The 21,187-nt window shown below is 40.0% G+C and overlaps 1 protein-coding gene across 1 annotated transcript in view; it reads left to right on the forward strand.

Moving 5' to 3' along the window:
• The window catches only part of pappaa (pregnancy-associated plasma protein A, pappalysin 1a), a 295,025-nt gene that overhangs the window by 107,929 nt on the left and 165,909 nt on the right, over positions 1-21,187 (forward strand). The window lies entirely within an intron of this gene.

Here is a 21,187-nt window from a genome sequence, read left to right on the forward strand (position 1 = left end):
ACGGTAATCCACATTAAACTGCCTCAAATTGTTGCTCAGATTAAATAAAATGACAAAACTTTTCTTACACATATAAAAAGTGTAGCATTACACAGTTTCGAGTCAACTCATCATGCTTAATTTATCACAGCATTTGGGAAGCCTGTAGTTGATTTTTATTATGTAAATGTTATATTTTTATCAACATGGGATAGCAGGGACCCTGCCATTCAAAGGTTTTCTGTACGTAAAACACACACACACACACACACACACACACACACACACACACACACACACACACACACACACACACACACACACACACACACACACACACACACACACACACACACACCCACGCGCCACACGGGCTACTTTTCAAAGGACCCAGTCGCCGTTATACAGACAGGTGAGTGACCCGGTAGGTAAATGGTAGGGGTGTAATGGTACACAAAAATGTTGGTTCGGTACGTGCCTCGGTTTAGAGGTCATGGTTCGGTTCTTTTTCGGTACAGTAAGAAAACAACGAAATATAAATTTTTTGGTTATTTATTTACCAAATTTGTAAACAATGGCTTTATCATTTTAACATTGCAAACACTATAATAATTCTGCCCACGGTAATCCACATTAAACTGCCTCAAATTGTTGCTCAGATTAAATAAAATGACAAAAATTTTCTTCTACAGATAAAAAGTGTAACATTACACGGTTTCAAGTCAACTCATCATGCTTAATTTATCACATTTGGGAAGCCCGTAGTTGATTTTTAATATGTACATGTTATATTTTTATGTGCTAGCAGGGACCCTGCCATTCAAAGCTTTTCTATCCGTAAAACACACACACACACACACACACACACACACACACACACACACACACACACACACACACACACACACACACACACACACACACACACACACACACACACACACACACACACACGGGCTACTTTTCAACGGACCCAGTTGCCGTTATACAGACAGGTGAGTGACCCGGTAGTTAAATGGTAGGGGTGCAACGGTACACTAAAATGTTGGTTCGGTACGTGCCTTGGTTTAGAGGTCATGGTTCAGTTCTTTTTCGGTACAGTAAGAAAACAACGAAATATAAATTTTTTGGTTATTTATTTACCAAATTTGTAAACAATGGCTTTATCATTTTAACATTGCAAACACTATAATAATTCTGCCCACGTTAATCCACATTAAACTGCCTCAAATTGTTTCTCAGATTAAATAAAATTAGAACATTTTCTTCTACATATAAAAAGTGTAACATTACACAGTTTCAAGTCAACTCATCATGCTTAATTTGTCACAGCATTTGGGAAGCCTGTAGTTGATTTTTATTATGTAAATGTTATATTTTTATCAACATGGGATAGCCCAGTCGCCGTTATACAGACAGGTGAATGACCTGGTAGGTAAATGGTAGGGGTGTAACGGTACACTAAAATTTTGGTTCGGTACGTGCCTCGGTTTAGAGGTCATGGTTCGGTTCTTTTTCGGTACAGTAAGAAAACAACGAAATATACATTTTTTTGGTTATTTATTTACTAAATTTGTAAACAATGGCTTTATCATTTTAACATTGCAAACACTATAATAATTCTGCCCACAGTAATCCACATTAAACTGCCTCAAATTGTTGCTCAGATTAAATAAAATGAGAAAAATGTTCTTCTACATATAAAATGTGTAACATTACACAGTTTCAAGTCAACTCATCATGCTTAATTTATCACATTTGGGAAGCCCGTAGTTGATTTTTAATATGTACATGTTATATTTTTATGTGATAGCAGGGACCCTGCCATTCAAAGCTTTTCTATCCGTAAAACACACACACACACAGACACACACACACACACACACACACACACACACACACACACACACACACACACCGCAAAATGAGCTAACGTTACGCTAAAAAGTCATGAACCTTCACCTCAAGCCAGAACTGCGAGCGAGCTCAGCTGCAGTTTAAGTATCTAGAAGGTCAACGGGCTCATAGTGATGTTACCAGTAGTTGACTGAGAGGTGTTTATTATCATTTGTGGAGAGCACGCTGCCTTATGCTCACCTGCCAAACCACCTACTCAGTGGCCTAGTGGTTAGAGGGTCCGCCCTGAGATCGATAGGTTGTGAGTTCAAACTCGAGTCATACCAAAGACCATAAAAAAACGGGACCCGTTGGATCCCTGCTTGGCACTCAGCATCAAGGGTTGGAATTGGGGGTTAAATCACCATAAAAGTACTGCCCACTGCTCCCCTCACCTCCCAAGGGGTGATCAAGGGGATGGCATAGAGTAATTTCACCACACCTAGTGTGTGTGTGACAATCATTGGTATTTTAACTGTAAATAAACACCTATCTGCTCGACGCTGAAGCATTTACTACATGCGATCTGAATACACACTGCTGATTGGCTGTTACCGCTCTGAATACGCACTGCTGATTGGCTGTTAACGCAATTTATGTAACCAATCAGATGGTTGTGTGGGTGGGACAATGCTGGGTGCTGAGACAGAGGCAGAAGAAGCAAAGCAGCTTGTTAAGACTTTAGCTGAGAAACTCATTCGGTACACCCCCGTACCAAACGGAAACCGCCGTACCGAAACGGTTCTATACAAATACACGTACCGTTACACCCCTAGTAAAGGGCATTCTGACCCAATCTTACGCAACATTTGGTTTGTATACAGCCGCTCCAAATTTGGTCAATGAGGGTCCTCTTTATTTTCCAAAATTTTGCTAATGAGGACTTTTTTTCAAGCTGACAGCTGAGTGGGTGTTTGTTTACTGCCCTCGCAAACATATCCCCGAAATACCAGATATCTGCTTTCAAACCCTGCGGTTCAACTTTTGTTTTCAAACTCGCGGGTCATTCGTTGCCCACATTTGTTTCCCCCCCGCCCCCGTTCCGTGAAGCAAGGGCAAACAGATGGCTTGTTGAAAGTATTATGTGCACGCCGCGGTGAGAGTTTAGGGCTCTGCTCCCGTGGAATGTGCTGACTCTTGGAATACATATATTTTTTTTCTGCTGTACGTGGCACCGATTGGTCGTGTTTTGCCATCTCGCGGCGGCATGGTTCACACGAGAAGGGGGAAATGGTGGGGTCTGATAGGAAGAAGGGTGGACGCTATGCAAGATGGAACGATGACACTTCCTAGTCTGAAAAAGCAGGAGGTAGTCCAAGGGTAAAGTACCGTATTCAGCACACCTGCACGCCAAATCCTTAGACTGATTTTATTTTGTATATATATTAGCCAAATAAGTCTTTGGGCATGTTGAAACGTGATATACACTATATTGCCAAACGTTTACCAGCGTGGAACTGTCATAGGATGCTACCTGTGCAACAAATCCAGTTGTGAAATGTCCTCGCTCCTAAATATTCCAAAGTCAATTGTGGGTTTTATTATAAGAAATTGGAAGAGTTTGGGAACTCTGACAGAGAGGGTGTCAGCGGAGGAATTATGGTGCGTGGTTGTTTTTCAGGAGTTGGGCTTTGCCTCTTAGTTCCAGTGAAAGAAACTCTGAATGCTCCAGGATACCGAAACATTTTGGACAATTCCATGCTCCCAACTTTGTGGGAACAGTTTGAAGCGGGCCCCTTCCTCTTCCAACATGACTGTGCACCAGTGCACAAAGCAAGGTCCATAAAGACATGGATGACAGAGTCTGATGTAGATGAACTTGACTGGCTTGCACAGAGTCCTGACCTGAACCCGATAGAAACACCTTTGGGATGAATTAGAACGGAGACTGAGAGCCACGCCTTCTCGACCGACATCAGTGTGTGACCTCACTATTGCGCTTTAAGAAGAATGGTGGAAAAGTCCTATATACACACTCCGCAACCTTGTGGACAGCCTTCCCAGAGGAGTAGAAGCTGTAATAGCTGCAAACGGTGGACTGACATCATATTGAATCTTATGGGTTAGGAATGGGATGGCATATATGTAAGTCAAGGCAGGTGGCCAAAAGTATTTGGCCACCTGCAACATACCGGTGTATTGAGTTTACATTATCCACCCGAGGAGCTTTAGTTGTTAAAGAATTCCGGTCGGACGTTTTTTCACGGGACACATTTTCCCGTGTTGATGTTTCCGGATGAGGAGATGCTGCTCCGTTATTGATTTAAGTAAAGTCTGAATGTCCTTAAAACAGTTAGCTCCATATTTTGACACTTCATCCACCCCCGTCCTTGCACGCTACACCGCTACAACAAAGATAACGGGGAGAAGACGCTGCCGAAGGTGAGCCACGTAAATAAGACCGCCCACAAAACGGCGCAACCTGAAGCGGCTTGAAGATGATCCGTAAAACATCATCCATGCAACATTTTGACCAAAGAACCACCATTACATGCTATGTAGACCACAAGGAAGTGTTTTCAATTTAGAATAAAAAAATAATAATATCACTCCTTAATGCGCCCTATATATGCGGTGCACCTATATATGAAAAAAGATCAAAAATAGACCATTGATAGTCCGCTTTATAATCTGGTACGCCCTATGGTCCGCAAAATACGGTATTTGAATAAATGATTAGTTTCTTTATTTTGAGCCATGCAAACAAAACAAAGGAATTACATAAAATACAAAAGAAATATATATATATATATATATATATATATACATATATATATAATTCTATATATATGTATATATAAATGTATATATATATATATATATATATATATATATACATTATATTCACACCTACATTGTAAACATTACATGTGACTAATCTTTTGTAGATGTCAAGATTGGCTCAAAAGGGAGTGGGAAGAAGTAAACTTATTAGGTCCCACCCCTATACATATACAATATATATATATATATATATATATATATATATATATATATATATATATATATATATATATATATATATAACAATAATAATATAATTCACTTCAGTGGTTGCTGCATAGATGCTATAGATTATCTATATATAATACATTTAAATATACACACACTTACATATATACATATGCACACACACATATGAAGAGTTCATACGCAAAAACCGATAAACGCCATTTTGATAAAGTTTAGCCCAGCCTCGGTAATATATAGTCCGCCACTTCTATTGTGGTATACCAAAATCAATTTGTTTGCAAATGCGGACAAATGCCGCTTTTAACGTCATTTAGTTCAGCGATTTATTGCAAAGGCCGATAAGCGCCATGGATCATCTACCACAAAAGCCGATATATCCGTTTGCCCAACCAGCGCTGCAGTACGGGATCACGTGACAAACAAAATGGCGGCGCGCACGGACTCACTCAGTGTTGTTATCCACGCATGAATAATTTGGAAGCTTCTCCTGTGAACACTGTTAAGCCAGCGAAAAAAACTGACCTGTTGAAGTTATTTGATGTTGGCGCTAGCATGCGTGTCCGTGAGTTTTACACCGCCGCGTTAAACGATGTTGTCGAGCAGGGAGCTAATGTCGATGGCGATGATGAGTGAGCTGTTATCTGCACAGGAGTGTTTTTGATAGGCAAACCAGGTTGAGCATTTGTGCTTGTTTTATTAATAAAACATTGTCTTCATTGCAACAGTTTTTTTTGTTTTTTCATTTTGTGCTGAAAAGCACAAGGTAAATATGTGAGGTCACAGTTCCAAAAAAGCATGTCCGGTTAGCAAGTACGAAAAAACAATGTTCGCAGGGACAGCTAGATTTATACGTACCAAGGTATCGAAACTGTTAAATAATGAAGTAAATAAATGTGAAAAGTTGTTACGTTGAAATGTGGCTTTCGATAAATTTAACGTTCTGTTTTTCTCTCTATCTTTATCTTGAATATTATGCGAAATAACGACCGCAAAGAAAACGATTTTGGAGATATCTGTTTTTGCGACATATCATAATTTGGATATATCTGCTTTTGATGTAAAACCACATCAAACACTCTTACTTGAAAGCCATTCATTACATCAGCATTTCTTAAAAGTTTAGGCTTTCATGACTTGCTTATGTTGATATTGAATAAACCATTGTATGCTTGTACATGTACCGGCAACACCAGCAGGCAGAAAATCGTTAATATACAGAATCGGTCAAAATGGATTTATCTGCTTTTGCAATATGAACTCTTCATATATACACATACATACATGTATGCACATACATACATACAAAATATATATATATATATATATATATATATATATATATATATATATATATATATATATACATATATATGTATATATGCATATACATACATACAATACATACATATACACACATAAGCACATATATACACACATGCATATACCAAAAATACACACACATCCATCATATATACACCCACACACACATCTATATAAATACTATATATATAATAATATATATAACATACACTTTTGTCTATACATTATTGACAGTTTTTGGTGCCTATGGGAACAAGCTTTCATTTTGACTGTGTTATTAGTGGTTATTAGTGGATCTATGACTGTGGACTATTTATTTTTGTTACAAAGGGTCTGACTCTATTCTCTTTTCGACCTATCGCAAAATTGTGACATTTAAACAAAGGACATTAACAAAGTAATCAGTAATTGTTGAGAATTCCCTACTCCGTTTCAGACATGCTGTGCGAGTGTAAACATGCGATGTAGTGTACTTCACTGTAACTTCTTAAGCATGTCCAAAACAAATAAAACCATTACCGTTTTATTTGAAGGGGCAGGCTTTGGCATACCTTAGTGAATATTGACGTACTGTAGATCGTTTAAAAGCTGCGGTGGATTTCACGAGCTGCGGTCGCATTCCCGTGGTCGGGGTCGGTGGCACTAGTAGACTGTTTACCTCCCTGAGTACATATGGAATGTTGTCGCTGGTCAGGCGGAGCATTTGTAGCGTGATTGCAACAACAAAAACAGAACATATGTAGAGGAATTTGAGAAACATAATCCAAAAGCAAAGTAGCAAAGACCACAAAGTAGGCCAAAGCTTCTCTCCGCTTGGGCAATTGATCTTCACTGTCAGGCCGCTGGCCTTTACCTGAGCCGGGTCAAACTGGGCTGAAGGAGCAATTGGATTTCTTCGTCTCCGTTCATGGGTGGCGGTTTGTTTAGAATGGCCCTAGCGCGGGGAGGTCAAAGCCAGAGGATGAATTATGGCGGGAAACCAAGACGTGCGAAATGAAGAGACGATGCGCAAGGTTGAAGGTTGGACTGTTTGGGGTTAAATCAATCGCAAGGCTCTGCAGAGGTCCAATAGGTGATGGAGAAGAACATTAGGGGGTTGAGAAAGCATGAAGAGAGAGTGGGGGGATAGGGTTGCTGTGACCTCCCCAGGGACCCCTGCCAGTGGACTAATCCTCTCAGTGATGTGGGTTTCAGAGCTGTCATTGGGTCAAAGGCTATCTCAGAGCTGATGTGTGGAGACCTCCCAGAGATGGGAGGAACTTTCCAATCGACACGACCACCCCCTCTGTAATTGGGAGAGACCCTCTTTTCCCATGGCAACACAAATCAATCCCCTGAAGTCTGCTGAACTGTGTCATTCTAGGTCCCCCTTGTATGTAAAACTGACTGTTGGTCCATGTTAGATGTGTCTGAGAGCACCAAACATGAAGAAAAATCATCATCTCCCTCACTTTTTCGCTCCAACTTTGACAGAAGAGGAAAACAGTTGCTTTTCCAGTTCCAGGTTTTCTTGATGCTACGACGAGTAAAGGCTTTGCTACACATCCTAAAAGAAAACATTTGTAGTTCTGCCAAGTGTCAGTCAGTCAGCTACAGACTTGGTAGCTGTATTTTTGATACATTTAGATTTTCCGAAAGGGGCGGCACAGTGTTAGAGGGGTTAGTGCGTCTGCCTCACAATACAAAAGTCCTGGGTTTGACCCTGCGCTCGGGATCTTTCTGTGTGGAGTTTGCATGTTCTCCCCGTGACTGCGTTGGTTCCCTCCGGGTACCTCCCACTTCCAAAGACATGCACCTGGGGATAGGTTGATTGGCAACACTAAATTGGCCCTAGTGTGTGAATGTGGTTTGTCTGTCTGTGTTGGCTCTGTGATGAGGTGGCGACTTGTCCAGGGTGTACCCCACCCTTCGCCCGATTGTAGCTGAGATAGGCTCCAGTGTCCCCCGTCACCCCGAAGGGAATAAGCGGTAGAAAATGGATGGATGGGAACTGCTCTTTGATGACGGATATATTTATTTGTTAAAGGGGAACATTATCACCAAACCTATGCAAGCGTCAATATATACCTTGATGTTGCAAAAAAAAGACCATGTATTTTTTTAACCGATTTCCGAACTCTAAATGGGTGAATTTTGTCAAATTAAATGCCTTTCTGTTTATCGGTCTTTTAGCGATGACGTCAGAACGTGACGTCACCGAGGTAACACACCCGCCATATTCATTTTCACATTACAAACACCAGGTCTCAGCTCTGTTATTTTCCGTTTATTCGACTATTTTTTGGAACCTTGGAGACATCATGCCTTGACGGTGTGTTGTCGGAGGGTGTAACAACACTAGCAGGGAGGGATTCAAGTTGCACCACTGGCAATAAATCTGCCGCCAGTCCCCCATTGAATGTACCAAAGTGTCTTCACATTTGACCGGTGATGCTAAAACAGACATGGCACAGAGATGTATGGATAACCTGCAGATGCATTTGCAACGATTAAGTCAACGAAATCACAAAGTTGAGTTTTGTTGATGTTGTTGACTTATGTGCTAATCAGACATATTTGGTCGCAGCATGACTGCCAGCTAATCGATGCTAACATGCTACGCTAATCAATGCTAACATGCTATTTACGCTAGCTGTATGTACATTTGAAACTAGATACCCACATTTAATGCATAACAAACACTTACCAATCGACGGATTTAAGTTGCTCCAGTGTCACAAGATGCGAAAGTCCTGATCGTTTGGTCCGCACATTTTACCGGCGATGCTAATAAGGCAGCCATGCTATGGGCCACTTCATTAGGTACACCCATGCTATGGCCGAATAGCGTCAATAGCTATTCGCTCAATAGCTTCAATTTCTTCTCCAATTTCGTTTTCGCTATCTGCCTCCATACTCCGACCATCTGTTTCAATACATGCGTAATCTGTTGAATCGCTTAAGCCGCTGAAATCCGAGTCTGAATCCGAGCTAATGTCGCTATATCTTGCTGTGGTAACCGCCATGTTGTTCGTATTGGCAGCCCTGTATGACACAGGGAAATGGACAGTCGCATCGCAAATAGCGAAAATCAAGCACTTTAAAGCTTTATTTAGGGATATTCCGGGACGGGTAAAATTTTGAAAAAAACTTGGTTATAGTCCAGGGCTTGTCTTGCTGTGTTTCTCGGAACCTTCCTAAGTGTATGGCCGATCCATCCCCACTTTCTACTTATGATTTCATTTGGAATTTGCTCTTGGTTCATGGGTCTCCACAGGTCTATATTTGATACTTTGTCTCATTTGGTAACACTTTAGTATAGGGAACATATTCACCATTAATTAGTTGCCTATTAACATGTGAATTAGTAACATATTGTCTCTTAATTAATCATTATTAAGTACTTATAAATGCCTTATTTTTCATAGCCTTATTAGACAACCAGTAAGCCATTAACTAAGAGTCTTACCTCAATAACCTCAGAACTATTGCTTATTAGTAACCCTAACCTTAACCCTAACCCTAACCCTAACCCTAACCCTTATATGTTCCCCTAGTATCCAAATAACTCTAAATTAAGTCTTTTTTACTTAGAATGTGTTACCTATATTAAAGTGTTACCATCTATTTAATTAATGCATTTTAAATAGTAAAAAAAAAATAATAATTGTAAGTCCATTGTCACGATCCGCCTCCCGGAACCTTCAACAATGGGTTAGTGTGGCTGACACAGGGCTTAGGGTAAATAATAAATAATTTAAGGAGTTATCCGGCTTAATGAAGACAGCGCTTGAGTTGCAAACAAATGGCCTTCTGGTCACAGAAGATGACCAGAATGTTTCCAACTCCTGTTATTTGTTGGAGGCTAAATTGCAGAGTCTTGTAGGAATCGGTTGAAAGGACAGTGTTGTATGTGGGAGACAGTTGGTGTCGCAGGCCACCTCCTCTGTTCAGGGTTGGTTTTTCAAGACATTCTTACCATCTGTCCTCCCTAACCAGACTCAGTCTGTTTTTGTTTTGAAAGGAGTGCTGAGGTGCAGGCAGTAAATTCCCATGAGAGCTTACTAAGAGCTTGACTTACTAAAGGTTAGCGTGTACTGAAACACGTTCAACCTTGATAGCACACGCAATGCTGGTTGACTAAACGTGTGAAAAGTGCATTGTTTTTCTTAAGTGAGTAAAATAAGGCGTGCGATCCGTTTTGCGTCTCTCTTTTCATTTACAGTACATGGAAAATATATGCTGATCTTCAAAACACCCACAATACTGGGATGAGAAGATGCACATATAAGGTAACACTTTAGTATGGGGAACATCCATCCATCCATTTCCTACCACTTGTCCCTTTTGGGGTCGCCGGGGGTGCTGGAGCCTATCTCAGCTGCATTCGAACGGAAGGCGGTTTCCATCCATCCATTTTCTACCGCTTATTCCCTTTTGGGGTCGCGGGGGGCGCTGGCGCCTATCTCGGCTACAATCGGGCGGAAGGCGGGGTACACCCTGGACAAGTCGCCACCTCATCGCAGGGCCAACACAGATAGACAGACAACGTTCACACTCACATTCACACACTAGGGCCAATTTCGTACGTATTCAACATTATTTAGTTGCTTATTAACATGCAAATTAGTAACATATTGTCTCTTAATTAGTCATTATTATGTATTTATGCTTTAATCTGCATGGCCTTATAATACATCCTATATAACCCTAACCCTCTAATCCTAACCCCAACCCCAACCCTAACAAGACGTGACTGCGAGCTCGCTGGACCATAGACGGACTGTGCACACACTTCTTATCTTCGTGTATTTGCACTCTTTTCTATCGCCTCTCCCCAACCCTTAGCCCTAACCATAACCAACTCATTTTATTTATGCCTAACCCTAACCCTAACCTTAACCCTAATCCCAACCCCAACCTCAACCCTAACCCCAACCCTAATCTTAACTATAACCCCAACCTTAACCCTAACCCCAAACCTAACCAAATACATCTAAATAGGGACGGCGTGGCGCAGTGGGAGAGTGGCCGTGCGCAACCCGAGGGTCCCTGGTTCAAATCCCACCTAGTACCAACCTCGTCACGTCTGTTGTGTCCTGAGCAAGACACTTCACCCTTGCTCCTGATGGGTGCTGGTTGGCGCCTTGCATGGCAGCTCCCTCCATCAGTGTGTGAATGTGTGTGTGAATGGGTAAATGTGGAAGTAGTGTCAAAGCGCTTTGAGTACCTTGAAGGTAGAAGAGCGCTATAAAAGTACAACCCATTTATCATTTATTTATTTAAATCAGGCCTGGGCAATTATTTTGACTCGGGAGCCACATTTAGAGAAAAAAATGTATAACTATTTGTAGGAACACTTATACAAAACCTCACAATAATGTCTGGTTCAATGCTCAAAACGTTGTGAAAGACCGCCTTAAAAAACAAAATGGAATTTTTAAATTATTCTATAAACAATAAAACACTGAATATTGACAACATACAATTTCCATTGACATATTTTACAATTAAGTGACATGCAACAAAAATGCAACAAACAGTGAAATATGAACGCGGAGAATACACAATAAACTTACCTACAATCTGATATATCTGATATTTACTGAATTTCCCCCAGAGATCAATAAAGTACTTTATATTCTATTCTATATATCACTAAGCTTTAGAATTTTGTTGTGAAAATCTTCTTCCGCGTCTATGGAAACGCTTCCCGACCACACTGCTTGGTGCCTTGTCTGAGCTGCTGTGACTTAATTACCATAGTAACTAATTATATGATCATAGTAACTAATTAGATGACTTTAGTAACTAATTAAATCCAACAGTAACTAGTATTTCATCAAAAAGTGCAGATTTCAACCATTGAAATACTTTGTATAGTCTAAAACTTACGGTCATTACAAAACATCACTGCACATCAATAATGGAAGCTACACTTTCCATCTTAAAGATCTAAAAAAATAATTTGGGGAATGTCCGACGGGCCAGATTGAAAAGCTTAATGGGCCGCATGTGGCCCCCGGGCCTTAATTTGCCCAGGTCTGGTTTGGATGATGTGACAGTGCTATCTAAGTTAAATAGAAGCCATTTAACGCTAAAAAAAGCAATGAAACCATAGATGACTATCTGCTCCCGCATCGACAAAAAAAAAGGATTGCAACCTTGTTTGTTGTTCTTTCAGTCACTAAAAAGTGTTTCTCATCTGTCATTTGAGATCCTTCAGCCAAGATCAACAACGGCAAAGACAAACAACACTCTGAGTGGTGGGCGGGTGTCAGTTTATTTCAAAGACACACAACAATTACCATGTAATACATCACATATTTACAGTCATTTCTTGGAAATATTAGTAACGTATTTTTCGGACAATAAGTCGCAGTTTTTTTAATAGTTTGGCCGGGGGTGCGACTTATACTCAGGAGCGACTTATGTGTGAAATTATTAACCCATGACCGTAAAATATCAAAGAATATTATTTAGCTCATTCACGTAAGAGACTAGACGTATACGATTTCATGGGATTTAGCGATTAAGAGTGACAGATTGTTTGGTAAACGTACAGTATAGCATGTTCTATATGTTACAGTCATTTGAATGTGTGAGACTTGCGTGGCATAGCAATGCCGGATTCATTCTTCCGAGGATGCATCGAGCAAGAACACAGCGTAAGTTAAGAAATAAGTATTTATTAAACTAATAAAACAGGCTAGAACAAAAACACTGGTGCTAGGCAGATAAGGGAAACAAATGGCGCTAGCATGGAAGCTAGGGAAATGAACAGAAAAACAACACTTGGCACGAAGGCACAAAAAGGCAAAACAAAAGGTACTAGCATGAGAGCTAGGAAAAAAAGAAGCTAGCGGGTAATAGCAATGAAAGCAAGTCCTCATCTGTTGCGTGAAAGCAAATTAGGAACCGAGGCAGAAGAACGAAAAAGGGGCAGGCTAAATGAGGCAGTAATCAGTAAAAAACAGGTGTGCGTAAACCGAGAGTAGCAGGTGGAAACAATATGCAGCCATAGTGACAGAGCAAAACAGGAAATAAGGAAGTCAAACAACAGAATGTGATATAAAAATGAACAAAGCTATAATATGGTATGATCCGGGCATCGGATCATAACAGAATGACTCTTACCATAACATGTTACGTTAACATACCAGGCACCTTCTCAGTTGGTTATTTATGCGTCATATATAACGTACACTTATTCAGCCTGTTGTTCACTATTCTTTATTTATTTTAAATTGTCTTTCAAATGTCTATTCTTGGTGTTGAGTTTTATCGAATACATTTCCCCCAAAAATGCAACTTATACTTCAGTGCGACTTATATATGTTTTTTTCCTTCTTTATTATGCATTTTTGGCAGGTGCGAATTATACTCCGGAGCGACCTATACTCTGAAAAATACGGTATATCGATATATAGATATTAAAACCGTATATAAAACACTGCGAGATTGGGCAAGATAAAACTGCTGAAGCTTTCCTTTTTGAGATCACTGTCTTGATCCACAAGGATTAAATGACATCAATGATAAAGTCTTTACTGGGTTGTAAACACATCACAAGTGTCTTGTTTAGCCTTTCATCTCAGCCCCCCCCCCCTCCCACTAAACATTACTATGTGAAAGATGCCTCTCTCTTCTAAATACACCAGCTGTGTGCCAATCTCAATAAGAAAAAAAGCCAGATTTTCGGGAACTGAATAATGATCATGCACATCTGAGAACCTTTTTCGATGTTTTTGATGTACTGGATCGACCCGTACTCTCTTGAGCTCAACGAACAATCTGGGTATTGTCAAATCGCAGGGACATTCTACTATTTGTTTTTTACCACCAATTTCCTGAGCCCTACTCTATATTTCTTGGGGGAAAACAAGTCTTTGAATGCAACCTCTGCTCTGAATCAGTGAGATATAAATCAAAAACCTGACAGCCAACATAAACGGGGTTCACAATGCAACTTGGCCGATAGGTTTATCAGAAATTCACCTGCCATAAAAATGGAAGGTGCACGTTGTCGTTCCTTTCTACATGGGAGCTTTCATGTGTTTTTTTGTTACCCTTTTTTGTAGACTTTGTGTATCTGCACTGCAACCACATCACATTGTGGGGTGACTAAAGTCTATTCCAGGGGTGTCAAACGTACGAACCGAAGACTGGACAAGGCCCGCGAACAGGTTTCATCCGGCCCGCGGGATGAGATTGCTAAGTGTAAAAATGAACCTGAAATTTTTGAATGAAAGAAACCATTCTAAATTTGTCCACTGGTTGTCGCAATAGCAATTGTTTGTATCTTTGTTGACGATGCGACTGTCATGTCTTGGTGATCACGTTTAGTTTGGCTATGTTCTGTTTGGTTTTCGCACTTTGTCAGTTCCTGTTTTTTTCACTCCCTACTTTGTTTCCATGACAACCCATTAGTTTTCGCCTGTCCTCATGTCAAGCACCTGATTCATTTCGACTCATGCACCTGTTAATGATCACAGCACTATTTAAGCCTGTAGTTGCCAGGCAGTCCGCCTGGCGACATCACCCTGTACACACCCTTGTTATTCATGCTGATGATCCATGCTGCTCTTTTTCATGCTCTTTTCTCGTTCCAAGTAAGTTTTGTTTTCTCAGCCAAGTTTTGAACCTCCGCTGAGAGCGCCTTTTGATTGATTGATTGATACTTTTATTAGTAGATTGCACAGTTCAGTACATATTCCGTACAATTGACCACTAAATGGTAACACCCGAATAAGTTTTTCAACTTGTTTAAGTCGGGGTCCACGTTAATCAATTCATGGTACAAATATATACTATCAGCATAATACAGTCATCACACAGGTTAATCATCATCGTATATACATTGAATTATTTACATTATTTACAATCCGGGGGGTGGGATGAGGAGCTTTGATTGATATCAGTACTTCAGTCATCAACAGAGAAATGTGGACATTGAAACGGTGTAGGTCTTATTTAGTAGGATACGTACAAAAGTAGGATATGTTTGTTCCTTTTTTTCAAGTTAAGATTAAAATTATGTTTTTACCTTCACGCCATGTCCGATCCAGTCACTAATCACACCAAAGTCCTCGTCATGACAGATACTTACAGTTGTGGTCAAAAGTTTACATACACTTGTAAAGGACATAATGTTATGGCTGTCTTGAGTTTCCAATCATTTCTACAACTCTTATTGTTTTGCGATAGAGTGATTGGAGCACATACTTGTTAGTCTCAACAAGTATGTTGGTTCTTTTATAAATTTATTATGGGTGTACTGGAAATGTGAGCCAATCTGCCGGGTCAAAAGTATACATACAGCAATGTAAATATTTGGTTACATGTCCCTTGGCAAGTTTCATCGCACACAAGCTTCTGAATTTTTGACCACTCCTCTTGACAAAATTGGTGCAGTTCAGCTAAATGTGTTGGTTTTCTGACATAGACTTGTTTCCTCAGCATTGTCCACATGTTTAAGTCAGGACTTTGAGAAGGCCATTCTAAAACCTTAATTCTAGCCAAATTTAGCCATTCCTCGACCACTATTGACGTGTTATGGGTCATTGTCTTGTTGGAACACCCAACGGCGCCCAAGACCCCGATCTCCGCGCTGATTATTTTAGGTCGTCCTGAAGAATTTTTTGGGTAATTCTCCTTTTTCATTGTCCCCTTTTAAAGCACCAGTTTGTCGTGAAAATCTTCAGAATTTGTGGATTTATTTATGGTATATTCTGGTTTGTTTTTGACATTTGCCCCTTTAAATGTTCTAGTTTGACTGTTCCTAGCTTTAACTGGGTACAGTTACAGACAGTGACAATGATTGTTGATACCTATTATTCATTTGGATTGTGCTCTGGGAACTTTAGTTTGCATGAGGAAGGGACTCTCTTTGGTTGCTAATAACACAAACCAGATCTTTAGGTGTAAATAACTGCAGTGACGTTCAATCAATCAATCAATGTTTACTTATATAGCCCTAAATCACTAGTGTCTCAAAGCGCTGCAAAAACCACTACGACATCCTCGGTAGGCCCACATAAGGGCAAGGAAAACTCACACCCAGTGGGACGTCGGTGACAATGATGACTATGAGAACCTTGGAGAGGAGGAAAGCAATGGATGTCGAGCGGGTCTAACATGATACTGTGAAAGTTCAATCCATAATGGATCCTGTGAAAGTTCAATCCATAATGGATCCAACACAGTCGCAAGAGTCCAGTCCAAAGCGGATCCAACACAGCAGCGAGAGTCCCATTCACATCGGAGCCAGCAGGAAAACATCCCAAGTGGAGGCGGATCAGCAGCGCAGAGATGTCCCCAGCCGATACACAGGCGAGTAGTACATGGCCACGGATCGGACCGGACCCCCTCCACAAGGGAGAGTGGGACATAGGAGAAAAAGAAAAGAAACGGCAGATCAACTGGTCTAAAAAGGGAGTCTATTTAAAGGCTAGAGTATACAAATGAGTTTTAAGGTGAGACTTAAATGCTTCTACATTCTCACTCAAGGTGTGGCGAACCGACCGACACAAGGCCTGATGGGAGGCCACACACGCATACTTCCACAAAATGGTTAGGAACCAAAAATTTACATGGACACGGACTTAAAGCCTTATCGTGACTTCTATATTTTCCATGCAATGTATTTACCTTTGAACAGCCGACATCGACGATGCAGTGTATAAATAAACCTGCCATGTTTGCTTCATAACAACTTCAATCGTGCTTTTTGTAGTGCTAGCCGTATGTACCGTATCACAGCCTCTGATCACTAAAAGTATGCTTTTCATATGAAATCTCGAATCAGATTTGTATTTTTAGTGCTATTGTATCTTACAAAAGTAAGTCATTTTTTTTAAACTGCTCCTTGAGGGACGATACAACATAGATAAAACGTGTATAAACGTTAAAGTAGTCAGTGTTAACCTTACATAGCAGTATACATTTATTATCCACTGAAAATATTTCAAGCTGGCCACATATGTACATCAATCAATCAATCAATGTTTACTTATATAGCCCTAAATCACTAGTGTCTCAAAGGGCTGCACAAACCACCACGACATCCTCGGTAGGCCCACATAAGGGCAAGGAAAACTCACACCCAGTGGGACATCGGTGACAATAATGACCCAGTGGGACGTCGGTGACAATGATGACTATGAGAACCTTAGAGAGGAGGAAAGCAATGGATGTCGAGCGGGTCTAACATGATACTGTGAAAGTTCAATCCACAATGGATCCAACACAGTCGCGAGAGTCCAGTCCAAAGCGGATCCAACACAGCAGCGAGAATCCCGTTCACAGCGGAGCCAGCAGGAAACCATCCCAAGCGGAGGCGGATCAGCATCGCAGAGATGTCCCCAGCCGATACACAGGCAAGCAGTACATGGCCACCGGATCGGACCGGACCCCCTCCACAAGGGAGAGTGGGACATAGAAGAAAAAGAAAAGAAACGGCAGATCAACTGGTCTAAAAAGGGAGTCTATTTAAAGGCTAGAGTATACAAATGAGTTTTAAGGTGAGACTTAAATGCTTCTACTGAGGTGGCATCTCGAACTGTTACCGGGAGGGCATTCCAGAGTACTGGAGCCCGAACGGAAAACGCTCATTCAATTAATAAAATTATGTTTTGCATGGTCTGGGGCTGCATTAATGCTGCATCTTGTGCATTTTGACGTGTCTTCTCCATGACGAGGGTGAGTCTGTAATGTGCTAAATGGCTGACTGAATAGTTGTTTGAGTGCGTTTGATTTAATGTGAACAATTTCATTGGATCACAGTGACCTGTTCGGTAATTTCATTGTTCTGATGTGACAAGACTAACTCGATTGGCGGCATGGGAAGTTGGTAAATACGTAAAAATCCTTAAACTAGCCGCAGCATTGTATAAAGTGCCATATTGGGGATGGCGTGGCGAAGTTGGGAGAGTGGCCGCGCCAGCAATCTGATGGTTACTGGTTCAATCCCAACCTTCTACCAGCCTAGTCACGTCCGTTGTGTCCTTGAGCAAGACACTTCACCCTTGCTCCTGATGGGTCCTGGTTAGCGTCTTGCATGTCAGCTCCCTCCATCAGTGTGTGAATGAATAAGTGAATGTGGAAATAGTGTCAAAGCGCTTTGAGTTCCTTAATAAAAGGTAGAAAAGCGCGATACAAGTATAACTCGTTTTTAAGGTATGGGATAAAAGTAGCGCCTGATAGTCCGGAAATTATGGTTTACCACTTTCTACACTGTGTACTGACTATTTAAAAAAATATATACAACACTAAGTAAATAATGATCTTTTGAGAAGACACCGTATAACACAATTATTGCGGAAATATGAAGGGTGTAGTCACTTCTGGGAGATACTGTCAGGCCAAATTTCCCAGTCCCAATCACAATCCCACAGTCAATCTGTATTCGCAGTATTTCCAGTCAAAGGCCGTGAAAGAAAGACTTCAACTTGACAGAACCGCATAGACTGCAGTCTATTGTTTCCGTGTTTGTCTTCCATCAACTCCTCTGTTGTTCCCACGTTGCCAGGACAGGAGGTTTTGTGGTCATTTCTGTGGGACTTATTGAATCATCCGAGCTATTATAGTTGAGTGTGCGTGTGAAGCCTTGTTAGCCACAGTGGCTATCGTAGGTCATGATGGAGGTGGCGCTAGCCGTCTGTGGTTATAAGCCAGGATGTGAGTCATGACCCAGTGGGCATCTGACTTGTGTCGTATTGTTGGAATAGCTTCTGGGTATCCCAGAAGCCGATCAGTGTGGACATGCAACTCCAATACCAGCCGGAAACCTGCGGTTTTAGGGACCACGGTTCCTTTTGAACATGTGTCACTGTGTTGGGGTAGTGGTAGTTACTTTGGTTTTGGCACTTACTTACTTTATTTTTTTTTTTTTGCTTACCTCAAAGTCAGCCTCATCTTGACTTTTCCAGATGCTAAACTAATTTTGACTTGTTTCAATGTCACTGCCACGCGCCAATACTGCAGAACAGGACATGATGGTGCATTAAAAAGGGTTTTTAGGGTGAAACATATTGTTTTAATAACACAAAATAGTCCAAGTTTCATCGTGCAACTTAACATTGTCATAGTATGCATTGCGTTCTTCTTAAATTCAAAACAAAGTGTTAAATAAAGACACAAGAAATGGAAACTATGGGCCAGGGACCATAGAGATGTTCTAATGTTCCCAAAATTTTAATGCAGGGGTGCTCGAAAAATCTGCAGGCAACGGGCTAAATGAGGCTCTGCAGACGTCTATAAATTGGCCTGTGAAACAGGTCAATTACATTTAATTATGCACCTTGTAGAACCATCATTTACTTATACAACATAGTGTAAACAACCTTCCCTAGTCATTGTAGAAAAAAAAAATCTAACTATCGAAAAATGTCAACACACACCATGAACTTTGTGGATATTACAAAAAATGTCCACTCGGGCAAAAATTCAAAATTACAACCATTTAAATCCATTGCTAAGCATAATGGGAAAAACCCAAAACACTCTTTTTACTTATCCATTACGCTTTTTCGCTGCTTAATATTTATGATTAGTTATGGAGTTAGCCACAGAAATAACACAAGGCAGGAGTCAAACTTTTACATACTCTTAATATTAAGTTAAAAAGTTAAAGTACCAATGATTTTCACACACTATATTAATATAATATTTACACACACACACATATATATATATATATATATATACATGTATACCTATATGATGTATACATGTACTGTATGTATACATATATGTATTTTGGTGTGTAGTACTGTATATATACATATATATGTATACATGCAGTATATGTATACATATATATGTACTATATATAATAATAACATATAATAATATACATATATATATACATATATACATCTATCTATCTATCTATCTATCTATCTATCTATCTATCTATCTATCTATCTATCTATCTATCTATCTATCTATCTATCTATCTATCTATCTATCTATATATATATATATATATATATATATATATATATATATCTATATATATATATATATAGATATATATATATATATATATATATATATATATATATATATATATATGAATGCAGTCGTTTTTTCAGCCCTCGACCAAAATATTTTAGCCCAATGTGGGCTCCGAGTCAAAAAGTTTGGACACCCCTGGCTCATAGAATGATAAGTCTGTTACACATTTACACACCAACTTCATCTCTTTGTAACTGCTTGGCTTTCTATACTGTCGGATATTCCATTTCTACAAAAAAAAAACTTGATGGTCCACATGAAACACTCTAATGCATCTATTTGGCCTAATTTACCAACGCTGCTCAGCCAACCATGTATACTCTCACGATGATTAAACAAAACCTATGTAGAGTACATCCATCTCCCGTTATGCATCCAATAATATAGACTTACCGAGTAGGAAAGTGTGAGTAGTTAGACAGCAGACTTGTTTTTTTGACAACATTTTCTATCATATGTATTTGTCACACCGATCGAAAGATTAGCAATGCATCAAAATAGTTGACAAATATAACTCTGGAGACAGAATTATCTTTGAAAAACCATATTGACAGATGGCTGAAACACTTTGACTATTTACACACCAGACTGCTTTTCTCTTCATAGAATTTTCCAGCATAAATATGTTTTGCAAATTCATCAGAATATTTGGAGAAATACAACGCTGGCTACAGTTAAAAGCCTAGTGATGCATACCTAAAATACTTTTACCAGAACTAAATAAGTTAATGAATTAAATAGGCTTAAATATACCGACAGACAATGCATAGTGATGCAATATGTACATACAGCTAGCCTAAATAGCATGTTAGCATCTATTAGCTTGCAGGCATGCAGTAACCAAATATGCCTGATTTGCACTCCACACAAGTCAATAACATCAGCAAAGCGCACCTTTGGGCACAGCATAAAACATTTGGTGGACAAAATGCGACAAATATGATGTGGCGAAAAAGACATCTTTCTGTGGAAGCGTTGGAGAAAGTTAGACATGTAAACAAAACCGTAGGGTCAAAGTCCA

The sequence above is a fragment of the Nerophis ophidion genome, linkage group LG17 (genome assembly GCF_033978795.1).
Source record: "Nerophis ophidion isolate RoL-2023_Sa linkage group LG17, RoL_Noph_v1.0, whole genome shotgun sequence".
Classification (NCBI taxonomy): domain Eukaryota; kingdom Metazoa; phylum Chordata; class Actinopteri; order Syngnathiformes; family Syngnathidae; genus Nerophis; species Nerophis ophidion.